We start from the raw sequence: 14,969 nt of genomic DNA, 5'->3' as shown, positions 1-14,969 counted from the left end.
CAGTAAGGACTTTTTATAAAAGCTCTACTGCATTCAATCTTTGCAAACATGTATTTTTGGTTTTCCTACTTTTTTCATTTTTTTTTTAAAGACTCAAGCAATTTTTTGTGCGATTTATTGAGGGATCATTATTTCTGAAGTGAAAAAAAATTCACAGTTTTCATGCAAAAATATGGGTGCATGCACGTTAAGTGATTGATACCCCAATGTTGCTAATTTTATGATATCTTTTTGTGAGGGTTCCCATCTTTGCAATTATATTGTTGCTCTGTATGTGCGAATTACTTATGTGAGAAAATACTTTATGTGCGAAATTTTTTTTTATGTCACCCTTAGATGACACGTACAAATGTTTCTGGAGCAGAAAAGAAAATAGCATCTCAATGGACTCGTACAAACAGTGCAGAGAAGAAAGTGCCCCACACTGGCATTGAGGATGATTCCGACATACAGGTTGAGTCTATACTGATCCAATGCAGTGCATGCTAAATTCCAGATGAATATCCCAACTAATTTTGCCTTGAATTTTTGTTCTTGCTGCGCAGAAGACATTATTTTGTTAGCCATCAGAAGTCTATGACTTCAAATTAGTGGCAAAAGGCCATTTCTATCTAACACCAGAGCCATGGCCTTGCTTGCCCCAGCGTGACCTCACTCCAATCTGGTAGCGCCCTCATCAGGCCTGGAGGGAAATTACACCTCTTTATTCTGTTGATTGCCCTCGCCCTCTCAAGAGGTTTCTTACTGCTGTCTTTGCCAAATCTGCAGCAGGCAGTGCTCAGCCTTGCATGTGCAGAGATAATGATCAAGTTAATTAGACCTGAGATTGAATGAACTGCAGCAGCAACTTAATCATTTGTAACTTGATTAGAAATACTATATTCTCCCAAACTCCAGAGACTGGCAAACTTGAAAATTAAGTTCCACTTTAAGGATTCAGGTCTCAACTTAATGGAGTATAGAGAAGCTGAAAAACAAACCCACCCTCATTCTGACCCCATTAGTCAGAGCTGGAGCATTGTTTACTGTCAATATAGGAGAAGGAGTGTGTATGTAATACTTCACATTATGCAGCCTCTTTATTTGGATACCCAGAAAATCTATTACGTCGGGAGGAAATTAGGTCAAGGCAACTTTGGCGTCGTCTGCGAAGCCACTCACATTGAGACACAGAGGAAGTGGGCAATTAAGAAGGTGAACAAAGAGAAGGTAAGTGTTTGGTGGTAATGTTTCACCTGTTGACAGAGGTGATTGATGGAGAGCTTCTCCCATGGTTGTCAAGGATGGGTCAAGTGTCACAAATGCTTTGTATCCATGCAGGCAGGCACTTCTGGTGCAAAACATCTGGAAAGAGAAGTGAGCATCATGAAACAAGTGAAACATGAACATATTATACATCTGGAGGAAGTTTTTGAAACACCAAAGGTGAGAGCAAAAACACGATCTTCTTTCTTTCACGCTCTGCTTTCCTTTGAAGTTCACTCAGCTGTGCTATTGTGAACTGAATCATACTACTGTGTATGCAGCTGGATTGTGTTTGACAGCAGTTTCTCGTTTGATGTCAAAAATGAGCAATGTACTGTACATACAGTATTTATGTTTGTGTACCATTCTCTAGAGGATGTACCTCGTGACTGAGCTTTGTGTAGGAGGTGATCTAAAAGATCTCCTGCAGAAGAACAAACACTTCACTGAAGAGGAGACCAGACACATCATCAAAAGCTTATCTGAAGCTATTGTTTAGCTGCATAAAAATGTGACGCTTGCAAAACTTAATACACCTCCCCTGACATTCATAAGCAGTTGGTTCTTATGAGCCTACGGTTGATGGTTCAATGAAAACATACCTCAAATTATATTCTTCTATTTCAGTGGCCTTACCTTTAGAGAAATGCATTAAATAAAAACCCTAAAGCTTGAAAAACTGCTCACATGATTGTTGTCATATACAGTGGCTGTGATTCCTTTTTTCCCTCATCCGAAAATTGCTCTAATGATTGCATCCACATTAAGTTTCTCTGTCATTATGGGGAATCAGGCTTGTTTTAATAATGAGATAATAATGAACAACTGTCAGACAAAATATCAGCCCATTTTAATTGAGTCTTAGAGGTTTATTTGACGATTCTTGACGTTTTTTCTCTTTCTCTCTCCTTCCTGTGAAATCTGCAGTTAGAGGTAATTTAGGACATTGCTTGGCAATGAGACACCATTACATGGGGCTAATGAGTCATTAACAACGAGCAGGGGAGGAATACTGATTAATAGGTGTGTTTTTTAACAGTCCCCGAGTGCTAGTGTGTCTCACGTCTAGAGGAGCTAATGATTCCACTTGCAATGTGTATACAGGACTAGAGTGTTTTATGAGACTGCAGTATATTAGCCTCACAAGCTGATTATAATTTGATTATTTTCACATTTCTATTTTCCGGACTGTAAGTCACACTTTTTTTCATAGTTTGGCTGGTCCTGCGACTTATAGTCAGGTGCGACTTATCAAAATTAATTTGACATGAACCGAGAGAAATGAACTAACAGAAAACATTACCGTCTACAGCCGCGAGAGGGCGCTCTATGCTGCCAGAGATGCTGCTCAGTGCTCCTGTAGTCTACACTAAACAGCATAGAGCGCCTTCTCGCGGCTGTAGACGGTAATGTTTTCTCTTGGTTCTTGGTTCTAAATAAATGCGACTTATAGTCCGGTGCGACTTATATATGGTTTTTTTCCTCGTCATGACGTATTTTTGGACTGATGCGACTTATAGTCCGAAAAATACGGTAAGTGTGTATAGTTAACAGCAGTAATGAAGAATCATGATGTGTAGAATGGTAAGAGGTGTGCCCTGTACTGTATGCTTGGTTCACATGAGAACTGATGATATGAATTGCAATTTTAAGGATACAGAGCAAAAAAAAATCACTAGAATTCCCATTCCCATTCCAGTGCGATGCATTTTTGCCATGCTCTGCTCTCTATGAATAAAACGATCCCATCTCTCCCTTGCTCTGTTTCTTCTTTCTCTCTCTCAGACATTGTTCATCGTGACCTCAAACTAGAAAACATTCTTGTGAAGAGTTTTCACCAAGGCAACGATAATGATATGGTCAATATCAAGGTGAGAGAGACGGTAAAAACTTTTGGACAGGCATGTGGTATGGCATTCAAACGCGGTGGGACCTCTGGACATTCTCGTCTGTTGATTAGTTCTCCCACTGTACTCCTTGCCCAAACCTTTTAACTGCTTTTTAAATACTGTCTCATTACACCAGTCCTCCTGCCTAACTCCTTTCATATCACATTCTCAAAGAAAATGAATCACAATTGGCTTTTCTGAGACAGATTTCCAGCAGGGGCACAGCGTGGAGCAGAATAGAATATTGACGGGAGCCGACTGAAGCCAGTACTTGGAGCGGAGGGTTGAATCAGGGCAGCACTGTGTTATAAATCAGAGTAGAACGGGGGCCCAAAGACAGCGCTGTCCTGGCACTGTATTAAAAGCTTTTATCTGGCAAAAGGTGGTCATCTCTCCTGGATATTAATCCTGCTCGCCCCCACGCACCCATGAAAAGATATACACTCCTCATATATATTATTCATATGGCTCAAGGAGTGCATAGTCTATGTGAGTGGGTTTACTGGCTGCTCTGTGGAAGTCAGTTTGGGCCATAAATAGTTTAAATGAGATCAAGAAGTGAAAGCCAGAAAGATAGAGTGATCAAGTGCAGTGTGTCTGTAGTTCATTACTTTCAACATTCCAATAGATCAGAATCTCATGCTGAAAAATGGCAATAATTAAGGAGAGAAAAATAAATGTTTTAGTGTGTCCTGTATGTGCTTTTGTTGAATATTGTTTGATTTTGAATAACATACTGTATCAAAGGCCTGTCCTGTCTCATCTCAGATCACAGATTTCAGACTCTCTGTGCAGAAGGGTTTTGTGGGCAGTGAAAACATGCTGCAGGCCACTTGCGGGACACCTATCTACATGGGTAATTCATATATTCAAACGCATACAGTCACATGTTCCATTTGCTTGTGATTTGATGAATTACTATGGGGGTGTTTAATAAATTGAATGGAGGGCTGATTAAAATGAGCAGTAAAGAGGAGATGACCTAATTTAAGTGATGTGAAGCTGAATAGTATTCGAGAAAGGGTAGAGGCCAAAAGCCATCAATGGTGTCACGCATCAGATATCAGACATTACACCAGCCTCACACATCTTCCATTATTGACACATGGACTTACTCTTTCAGCACCTGATGTGGTTAATGGTCACCAGTACAGCCAACAGTGTGATTTGTGGAGCATTGGCGTCATCATGTACATGCTGTAAGAAGATCTCCCATGTTATTTTCCATCCTATGCCCACACACAGACTCACATGGCTAACTTACACTTTGTGTGTATGTATGTGTTGTGTTTGTAATTCTTTTTCAGACCGTGTGGAGAGCCTCCTTTCATTTCCAGCTCCAAGGAATGGCTTTCTGAGATGATTATGAAAGGAGAGCTCACTTTTTCTGGCCCTGTGTGGCACACCAAGGGTGATGCAAGTTAGAACTGCCTCTGGTGCCCACACCGTTCCATTATGATTGCAGTTCAGCCAGTGTAGTAACTATTATATGTAATACGGTGAATACAAAAGTGAAGCATTTCTGCATCATCATGCACTTAAAAAAAGCATTCTGTTTTTCATTGTATTATGAAAGACCAGTCAGATCAAATTGTCTAGAGCAGTCTGGACGAATCTCAATCCTTCGTCACAGCCATAGGAATGGAAGTCCTTTTTTTTAAGTTCTAAAATAATAAATGCTTTAATGCAGATCATCTGCTCACCATTTAATGTGTATATCACCGCACCCACTGAGAATTCTGTTACCGTTTACTTATTAGAGACAATACAATATCTAGTTAAAGAATACAACTTAATGAACATAATAGAATGTATTTTAAATGAATGTTTGTGTCCTTACATTTACATTTAGCAGATGTTAAATATCCAAGGTGACTTTCAAAAGAGGAACATCAGCATTTGTTACAGAGCCATGAACAATATTCATAGTTTGCAATGTTTGGATTGTTAGAAAGCTATATTAAGAAAAAAATAGGTAGAGCAGATGTGAAATGCAGGAATGTGAAATAAATAATTCTTACTAATTTTATTATGAGATGAACATTTTACAAAAGCACTAAGGCTGTACCACATTCTGAAAATATTCACAGCTAATATATAATATTTGTATAGTGAAATCATTTAGCTGAGACAATATTCACAAGTTTTTAGCCTGAATAGGTAAACAAACAAAGCTTATGGTGTCATTTTTGTCAGATTTTCTCGGGGAGCTGACATGTTGTTTTATTGTAACCATGTCAAACAGTTAGCATGCAGTTTTATGGAGTTTGGTATATGCCTGCTTAAGCAGATAGGAGTTGCACTTGCATGATCAGAAATTCTTATATTGCTGACGTGGACTGACTTGCTCGAAAGGCTTTGAAGGTCTCTCAAACCCACTCAGGTTTTCATGTGGTATATATATCATTCCTATAGCCTCTGAAGAAAAAACTATCAGCGTCCTCCTCTAACGGTGTTAAGAAGAGTGCGTCTGGAGCAAAGGCCTGCAGCACTCTCAATACATCCACTGCACAGGTCAGTCATTCTCTTGATTGAGCTTCGAATTGGTTTGCATTTTATTTTCTTAAATATTTGTGCTTATTCAAAAGGAGATATCTGCCAAAGGCTATTTGAAAAAAATCCTGGCTATTTCATAACCTCCATGTTATTTTATACTGACTATTCTCTGAACAGCCACTAGATGGTGCCAAAATAACCCTTTTGCAGCATACAGCACTGTCCAGCAGGGTGACATGTTGCGCTTTTGTGAGATGAATGAGAATGTCTTATCTCCGCAGTCCCACACAGGTAACAAACCCCCTGCTCAAAGCTACAGCAAGGCTTCCTCCATCTTGGGATCCTGTCTCAAACCATCATCAACGGGAGCAGCCTCTGCAGCATCCAACTCAAGCAGGTGTGAAAGCTTGTCCCCACGTCCCTGCACCACTTCCATCCACTGTTCCACCAATCCAGCCTTTGGCTTCCGGGCTAAAAAACACAGACTGCTTGAGTATTTGCGTTTAGTGCCAAAGGTGAGAAATTCCAGGGAGTCACTGCTGCATGGTTTGCCCGCTGGATACCCGAATGACTCTTTAAGCCAAAATAGTTTTACACTGAAGCTGAAGTAAAACTGTACTTCCTCTAATGTGAATGTTCTTGCTTTTATGGATAGATCTTAATAGTTATGTTGCCTTTTTTATGATGTAGACAGAGGCCTCCTCTTTTGAGGGTGAGCTACTAGATATTTTGGGCGTTAGTTTCTGCATTATTTTTTTGGATCTGAAACAAATGAATTAATCATGCCTATTCACGACATCTAACGTAAGGTGCATAAGTCATCTTTGGACATTGAAATGTTGTTAGCTAATACATTCTCTAGAGAATAAAGTATGTTTCATCATGAAGGTCTGTGAAGAATGTATTGACTATAACAGGGTTTAATAGCTTTTAATAGTTTTTGCAATGAGTAATTTAGGAGGAGTAATTTAATGCAATATTTAAACAAAACATAGTATATACCACTTTAGACTAAAGCAAATTCCAAAACAGTACGTGTAAAATCTATCTTGATAGACTTCAAGTTTTCTGTCTTTTTATTCTACGAATGTCTGCTGTTTCCTTTGCAGATGTGTTAATCACACTGGTCATCTTTTGCTAAATAACACCAGGTAGCTGTTGTATGTGGATAGTTCTTTTATGTTATCCATTAAAAAGAACCTATGTGACCTACTAATTCCCAATAAATTTTTTCTTACCAATGTTAGATGTGCAGAACGCTTGAATCACAAATAAATAAGTCAGGGGGCGAGGGGACTTAAATGTTAGCTGTATGCTAAAACTGTGAGCAGTGGGGCGCCAAGTGGTTAGACACCATGAAGAGAGCAGGATTGGGAGTCAAAGTGCAGGGTCTCTAATCTTGTTGAGAGCAGCATGGTATACTGTGAGTACTGCAGCACTCCAGCACTGGTCTCTCTGCTGAAGAGAGAATAATCCCAGAGATGGATGCAATATTAAAATAGTCAAGCAGAACTCACACAGACTGTATTACAATCCTCCTATTTGCATATGGATGTGTGCGAGTGAGTGTTTGTGTTCATGGGGATTTCAGGGAGAATATTGAAGGCTCCTCCGTTTAACCCTCTTAAATGAGTTATTACTTGTGCACTCATTTATCTTTTTAATTTGATCCTTTTATAGTAAAAGAGGTGATTGTCTGCATTAATGTACAACTAGGTGCAACAAGGTAAAAACAAGAAAAGGCTTGATTTTGAATGAATGTCTAAAGGGCCTTGTTAGGAATGAGGCCATGAGTGTGTTGTTGCTTTTATAAGGTCAGTACATAATTTGTGCATTAATATGTTTATTTTCATAAACATTTTTTATTATGCACATTCATGAAATGCCATACTTGTGCTAGAAGATTTAATAGAACATTGCTATGACACTAAAATAGTGATCTATTATGGTAGCTGTGTATATAACAATAGACCATCAAGGGTGATATTTTACCTGGATAACAATAGTTGATATGAAGATAATTTAGATCTTAAAATATAATATTTAAGCAATATAACTAATTTGATTGGTCAAAACTGGAACGTTTTACTGTTTGTATCATTCCCCATGTTCAGTTTTTTTATTTATTCATTTATTTTATCTGTTTTACTTATTTTGGAACAAAATGACCATATTGTTTTATTAAATGTCAATAACAATATATTCAAAGGTTTGGGGTCAGTAAGATTTTTTAAAACAAGTTTCTTATTTATAGTATTCTAATATTTTACCAGAATACCAGAAATATTGTTACAATTTAAAATCTAATTTATTCCTTTAATGGCAAAGCTGAATTTTCAGCAGCCATAACTCCAGTCTTCAGTGACACACAATTCTTTAGAAAACATACTAATAATCTGATTTGGTGCCCAAGAAATATTTCTAAGTGTTGTATTTATAAATAAATCTAAACAATGTTGAAAACAGTTGTACTGATTAATATTTTTGTGGAAACTACTTTTTCCCACCAGAATTGTAACTTTTTTTGTAACACTTTTGTAACATTAAGAAAAGTATTTACTGTCACCTTTGGTCAATATAATGCATCCTTTCTGAATAAAAGTATGAATTTCATGAAAGAAAATGAATGACGCTTAACTGTTTACAGAACCTTATGAAAGCAGTTTCAAACTTGCAATTGAACATTGTACTGAATGTCAGCACAGCAGTGTTTACCTGTGGCTAAGCTAGTAATCAGTATATCCTAAAAGTTAATATCAAGTAAGTGATATTTCAGACAGTATGAAGAGTATGATTTTTTTTTTTGCTCCATCACCAAAAAAAGCAAAGAAAAAAGAAAAGTTCTAAAAGAAGCCAATGTAGTATCAGAAAATTCTGTGTAGCAATCAGAAAAGGGATGAAACAAACAGTGAAATATTTAAGTTCTAAATATCATCACACTTGGTTCGTCCAATCAAAGTGAACCGGAACTATCATATAAAAGAGAACTAAGCTCAGAGATTGCTCAGTCTCAGAGTTATAGAACTCTAAACCTTCGGAGCAGAGAGGTACCACTGGATGGAGCTGTAGAAAACATGAAGCACTGTCACACTAGGAACAGAGACGAGTGTAGGATCACAAAAGCTCTGTATTGAGTTTCCTGCATGTCTGGCCATAGTCACTTTTGATGGATTGAGCCATTAAATAATTATAGTGTATGACAGTGTTTATTACCCGTACACAATGAATCATATCCACAGCCTGATCTGACCGATTGTACTACACCAAGATGGACTTTCGACTACCACTAGCCAAACTGATCCATTGATGAAAAAAAGGAAGATAACAATGATTTATACGCTTTAAAAAAATCTCAACCTCCTGAAGGCTGGGGAGTGAATTTGCATGAGGCATGTTTGGAGAACCTCCTGTACAGCTAATGCCTTGTCAGTAGGAGGGATGGGATTTCAACATATGGCCCTCATTTTCTTGTGCCAGTCTTTTAATTCATTATATCAGTGAAGGGAGAGAGAGAGACAGAGAGAAATCTTCAAATTGAATTGTGCTGGTGGAATGTGACCTGCAGTAAATTACAGGAGTGCATCTGTAGGCCTCAGGGAGAGAGTGAAAAACTTGGTTGGAGTTTGGCTGGAGAAATGGCCCTGATATCTTCACATTCCTCTTTGCCAGCACATCCACACATTTTTTTTTTAGGGAGATCTTTATCCCGCAAACTTTTCTTCCGTAAAAAAAAAAGCCAGTGTGCACGCAGCAGGCACGGTAGCATGGCAGCTGAGAAAGGGGCGTTTGTTTGGGACAAACCGTAGAGGCACCGAAAATTAGAAAGGCGGCCAGTTGGAACAAGGTGCTTGCCTTTCTCCTCCTCTGCAGTAGTGTAGCCTGACAGATGGGCACCGGGGAGGAGAAGACGGGGGGTATAAAAAAATCGGCTCTTTTAGATCCTGGAGTCGCAGGCACGGAGGGATGCAGAGATGCGGCCCGCTGTGTGACTCCAGGAGTTTGCAGGTGGTGCAGGAGTTGCTAATGTCACTTGAGGTAAAGGAATAGAAGGGAGGAGGAGGGATTGTAAGTGCCCCCCTCTGGTCTCCCACCCACATCAAACCCAGCATCTCCTCGTATAAGGAGTCGCATCTAAATAACCTTAATGGTGCTTCTCCTAATTAATCTGCTCATCTGAGGAGACCTGATACCTGCAGTCGAGTTCCTCCTAATGCACAGCATCCTCACCATGTTGCCCATGACATTGTAGTAATGAGCTTATGCAGCTACAATGTCACACCAATGGTGCAGGGACATTATCGGCAGGAGCTCATCTCACATGCTGATGTCCCTGATCCCCTTCAACGCAAAGTGGAGCCGGTGTGGCGCATAAAGGTGCTGACACAACTGCAGACTCGTTTCTTAAGAGGTGTAAACATCCGAAACAGATGGCATTTTCAAAGCAAGCTTCATCAATCTTTGTTGACACAATCCCTCTTTTTTTTCCTCCAAACTGCTCTTATTTGGGATATTTGCAATTATAATACAAGCTCATTTGAATATCAAATTAATTAGCGAACACACTAGAGTAAATGCTTTTTTTATAAGTCCTTGTTAAAAGTGAAAAGTTCTCAACTGCGGTCAGATGGCGTGTTAATTTACAGTGATATCTAATCCCATGTCGCCAGACATAAAAGGCATTGCTATACATATTTTAATGGGGAGGTGGTTGTTTTCCAAGCAATTTTCTGCTACAGTACATTCTTAATTTATTCATATTTAATTTATTGGTCTCTGCATACCCACTCAGCAAAACTAATCAACAGCATGTAACAGGCCTCTTAAAGATACAGCACTCTTTGACAGGCGGCGGGACACGAGTGGCCCTCGTCTTGGAGAAGGCGCTCTGAACACCGAGGACAGAGCCGAGACGCACGCATGAACTCCCCCAAGGAGACTGTTTGATTCCCACAGACAACCTTTTGATAATTGAAAGCGAGAGAGCGAGAGGAAAAAGAAGTGAGAAATGTGGCTAGCCTTGAATCACCTGAAATATTTCAATTTTGCGGGTGTTGACCATCAGCCCCTGCTGCCAGGATGTCATCCACAGAGGACTGCACACCTCCCCCTTCTCTTCCTCATCCCTCGTTCCTTCTCCACAAACTCCCCTGCCCTTGAATCTGATTCGTTTTTTTACCTCTCTCCTCACTTGCTGCTTTGGCAATCATTTAACACAGTGTGACTTCAGTTCTTATCACCTGTGTGGACTGTATGCTCCAAATACCTATCGACCCATTGACACAGTGGAAGGGGGGACTTGGGCAACCTTACACATGGAAATGATTTCAATTAATTATCATTTCCCCGGAGAAGGCAGAGTGGCGAGAAGAAGAGTGAGTGAGACAAAAGGTCCGAAGAATGGGAACATTCTTGCGGTGTGATGCACGCCAGGTGTAATGAGTGTTGGAAATGTCATTTGACACGTTTCTGTTGCTATGAATCAATTTCTTTTGAGCACTTAATTCTTGTTTTGCTGGCATTATGTGGAGAGGGTGCACTGACCAGAGTTGGGGGAGGGGGTTATTGTGCAATTTTGGCACTAAATTTGAGGGCACCCTGCTGTCACCCTTATAATAATTGGTGCATTTAATAGTCCTGTGATAAATCCAGCTCGATTACGAGGACTACTTCAGAGAAAAGCCCGAAAAGTGTCTTGGAGAGGCCATGACCAAGTCAAATCCTTGTGGGTGATCAAATAGGTACTACTTGACCATAAAACACTGATAAAGTCCATAACATTTTCTAACAGAAAATACAAAAGAGAAACTTATTATCACTAGTTAGGCCTCAACAATGAGTTTTCTGCAGCAGTAACATTTTCCTTTTTATTTTCTACAGTGCATTTTTATATTTGCTAGAAATAATTATATTTTTAATCATGTTAAATTGTTTATTTATGGATTTTTTTTGTGTGTGTCAGTGAGTTAATTCATCAGACTGATTCTAACAGGTGCCTATTGTTTTTTTTTTTTACTGATTCATAATAAGAACTGACTCATTTGTATGTCAATTAGACTTTGTTTATCTGTGCATACCATGAGTAACACTGCCACTAAAAAGCAGTGCAGGAAACATTTTTCCAACCTGTAACACACTTACGGTGTCATATCAGAAATATTTGAGTTTTACTCATTAACAAACTTGTTTATTGAATTTGTGAACTTATACATACAGTGTGACCTGTGTAGTCAGATTTACAAGCAAATGACTCTTTTAGTTGGTTCTTTTTAATAAATCAGTTCAACTGTTGCTTTTTTTTTTTTTTTTTTTGTAACAATGCAATACAATAACTATTTTAGGTTCCCCAAAGAACCTGCGAATTTCAATAATCAGAAGAACCTTTTCCCACTAAAAGGAACTTTTTTAGAATGGAAATGTTCATTGGATGTTGAAGATTCTTCATGGAACCTTCGGCACCAATAAAGAAACTTTATTTTTTAAAAGTGTCAGCTGATTGTCAGCTATGTCTGAGTAGATTATCAGCATGTGTTCTAGTTGCACCAGGGGGTCTTTCTGTGTTTTACAGAGATGTAAACAGTTCCCACAAATCAACTGATGTTGTTTGCGTGCAGTTGCCGTGGTGTTTTAAGTTCTTTGTTGTTTTCAATTTGTCAGATACTTGAGAGAAATAAACCATAGTGAGAAAAGTAAAAACACATTTGTTGTGATCAAAGAGGGGAATATTTAATATGTTTAGGTTTGAAAAAGCAGCTAATATTCAAGTCATGTCTTAGGGCTGTTTTAAAATTTTGCATTAAAACAGAAAGGAACAAAAGGAGTTGACACTTAAAAAGGCAGCTCCATTCTTTGAGTAAACCTGAAGTCATAGTAACACCATACTCATTCTCTCTGAAAGATTTAAAATGCCCTCACAACAAATCCAACAGTTTGCATTAGCACCAAACTAATTTTTTCTCATCAGTTTGTGGTGGGAGGAATATAGCTCCATTATATATATGGATATACAGTAATGTCAATGTCAAGAAAGATGTAATTGAGTTAGAATTAAGGATGGTGCCTTGTTCAGATTACCCCTGTGAATACACAAGCTGAGAGCAAGAGCGACATGCACATGCTGTTAATTTATTGGAATAAAACTGAAAACACTAAAATAAGATTAAAATGGAACTTTGGAACATTACATTCCTAAAACGGCAGGACTTAATGTCAAAAAAAAAAAAAACCTACCTCATCCAGCGATGTAAGGGCTTTTCAGGATGCCATACGTCTAACTTTAAAAAGATTTCTGTTGATTTTGACTAAACTAAAAACTTCTCCCATGCTTAGAGACATCTCAGGTTGTAAACCCATTTGCTCTTATTCTCGATGCATACAACTTTAGTCAAATAAATGCATGTTCACTCTCTAACATATGGTGAATCTGTTTCCAGAAAGATTCCTCACTTCCTCCCCGGCTCAATCGGAATTGGACTCACACGTGGGATATAGAGCCTAACACAGAGGCCCCTCTCACACCACTCTGGACCTGCTGAGATTGGTCTCTTTCCCCGTTGCATTATTACCCATTATCACTCGGCCAGCCCTGTATAGGGTGACTGATAGAGAGATGACAGAGAAGACCTGAGCAGCAATAACGCATTATTAGCTTTTTCACAGCTACCTGGGATGGATTTAGACTAGATATCCACAGGTTCTCTGAGGGCAGTCCATTGTCACACAGCTGCTTTTTTTCCACCACTGGAGAAATGTCCACCTCACAACAGGCAAAGTGTTTATTTAGACAATGCTTTATTTGGCTTTTAGTCTGTGACCACTTTGGAATTAAAAATAGGAATGTTTTGTGTTCTGTAGTGCATATTAAGCACTAAATAAAATTAGACATGCACTTATACACATACCAGATGCTGCAATCTATTATAAAACCTTTCATAAATTAGCGTTATATCACAATGTGGCCACAGCCACTAGGATATTCCTTAAGGGAGATGCCTTTGAGGCCTGTCTCCACAACAGTGACATTTCGTTTACATGCACATTGTCCCTCTTCAATCTTTTTATGTAAAACACTTTTATGTCACTCACCTATGGATGGATGAACTTTGCAGAAATCAATGATATAGATAAGTCATGGAACATAGCAGTCAACAAGACTGACATAAAAATGAATTTACTGTATGTGAAGTCAACAACTGAATGTAATCATAATGAGGAAAAGTGAGTTATTCCTAATCAATAGCTCAATTATGCTAATAGACACTTTTGCAAAGACTGGGTAAAATTACCACTTGTGAAATATAGCTTGAGTGAACTTTTTCATTTTTCTATTACACAATCCATTTTATAAAGTGAGAATTCATTGAAGAAGTAGAGATGACCCACACTAGACCAACACAACACAGAATAAATACTTTCTACACTGTATAAAGTAGGACATATTACTTAATATGACTCCTAATATGAAGGAAACCAATCCAAATACTGCCAATTTAAAAGTTTGTTTAGTATCAAAAGCAGCACTGTATAATGCTGCATACATGCCAAATTGAAAGGACACAGTATATGTGTGTATACGTCTCTGTGTGGGATTTTGGGGTGTGTGTTGATATTGGAACCGCTACATTCTTTGATATGAACCATATTGGAAAAGGATTTATATTGGCAGGATTGGAGGTTTTAGTTCAGAAGTGGAAACTTTAGGATGCGTTTCAGCGTTTGGTTACATCATCTTAATGACTGAATGTGTGTCATGGTGTGCCTACTATGAGAAGTGGGGAACATGGAGCGAGGAATGAGGAGAATGCAGGAGAATCAAGATCAAGAATCTTTATTGACATCAAGGAATCACACGTAGGACACTGGATCAACGTTCAAGACAGCAAGACAGTGCGGGGCAGGACTCAGGAAACACAGGGCTTAAATACACATGGAAACTAATGAAACAATGAACATGGTCAGGGCAGGAACAAATAAGGGCAAAAACATAAAATGGAGCAAGTGGCGAAAGAAAACACTCACTCACTCACTTACTCACTCACTCACAGACAGTCTAACGTGTGTGACATAACGGTGGATCAGGCAGACTAGGAGGCCATGGTGGATCAGACAGATTAGGATGCCATGGTGGAGCAGGCAGTCTAGGAGGCCATGGTTGAACAGGGAGCCTCCACGGAAAGACCCCTACTACCCCCAACAAAAAAACCCTTGGGGAGAATGTTGGGTTCAGAGTCCCCCGTAGGCCTAACTCGGCAACTGTGGCCCTCCCTGGGCTTGACTTGGGGTCTGGAGCCCTTTCGTTGCTAGACTCTGGGACTGGTGCCCTCTCTGGGCTAAACTCAGGGA

The 14,969-nt window shown here is 39.1% G+C and overlaps 1 pseudogene; it reads left to right on the top strand.

Moving 5' to 3' along the window:
* The first annotated feature begins 336 nt into the window (after positions 1 to 336).
* Positions 337 to 13,118, top strand: LOC132098656 (serine/threonine-protein kinase 33-like; annotated as a pseudogene).
* Positions 13,119 to 14,969: the final 1,851 nt, after the last annotated feature.

Source organism: Carassius carassius, chromosome 2, assembly GCF_963082965.1.
Source record: "Carassius carassius chromosome 2, fCarCar2.1, whole genome shotgun sequence".
Lineage (NCBI taxonomy): Eukaryota > Metazoa > Chordata > Actinopteri > Cypriniformes > Cyprinidae > Carassius > Carassius carassius.
The sequence above is the reverse complement of the archived record's forward strand: the minus strand, read 5'-3'. Positions and strand labels throughout refer to the sequence as shown.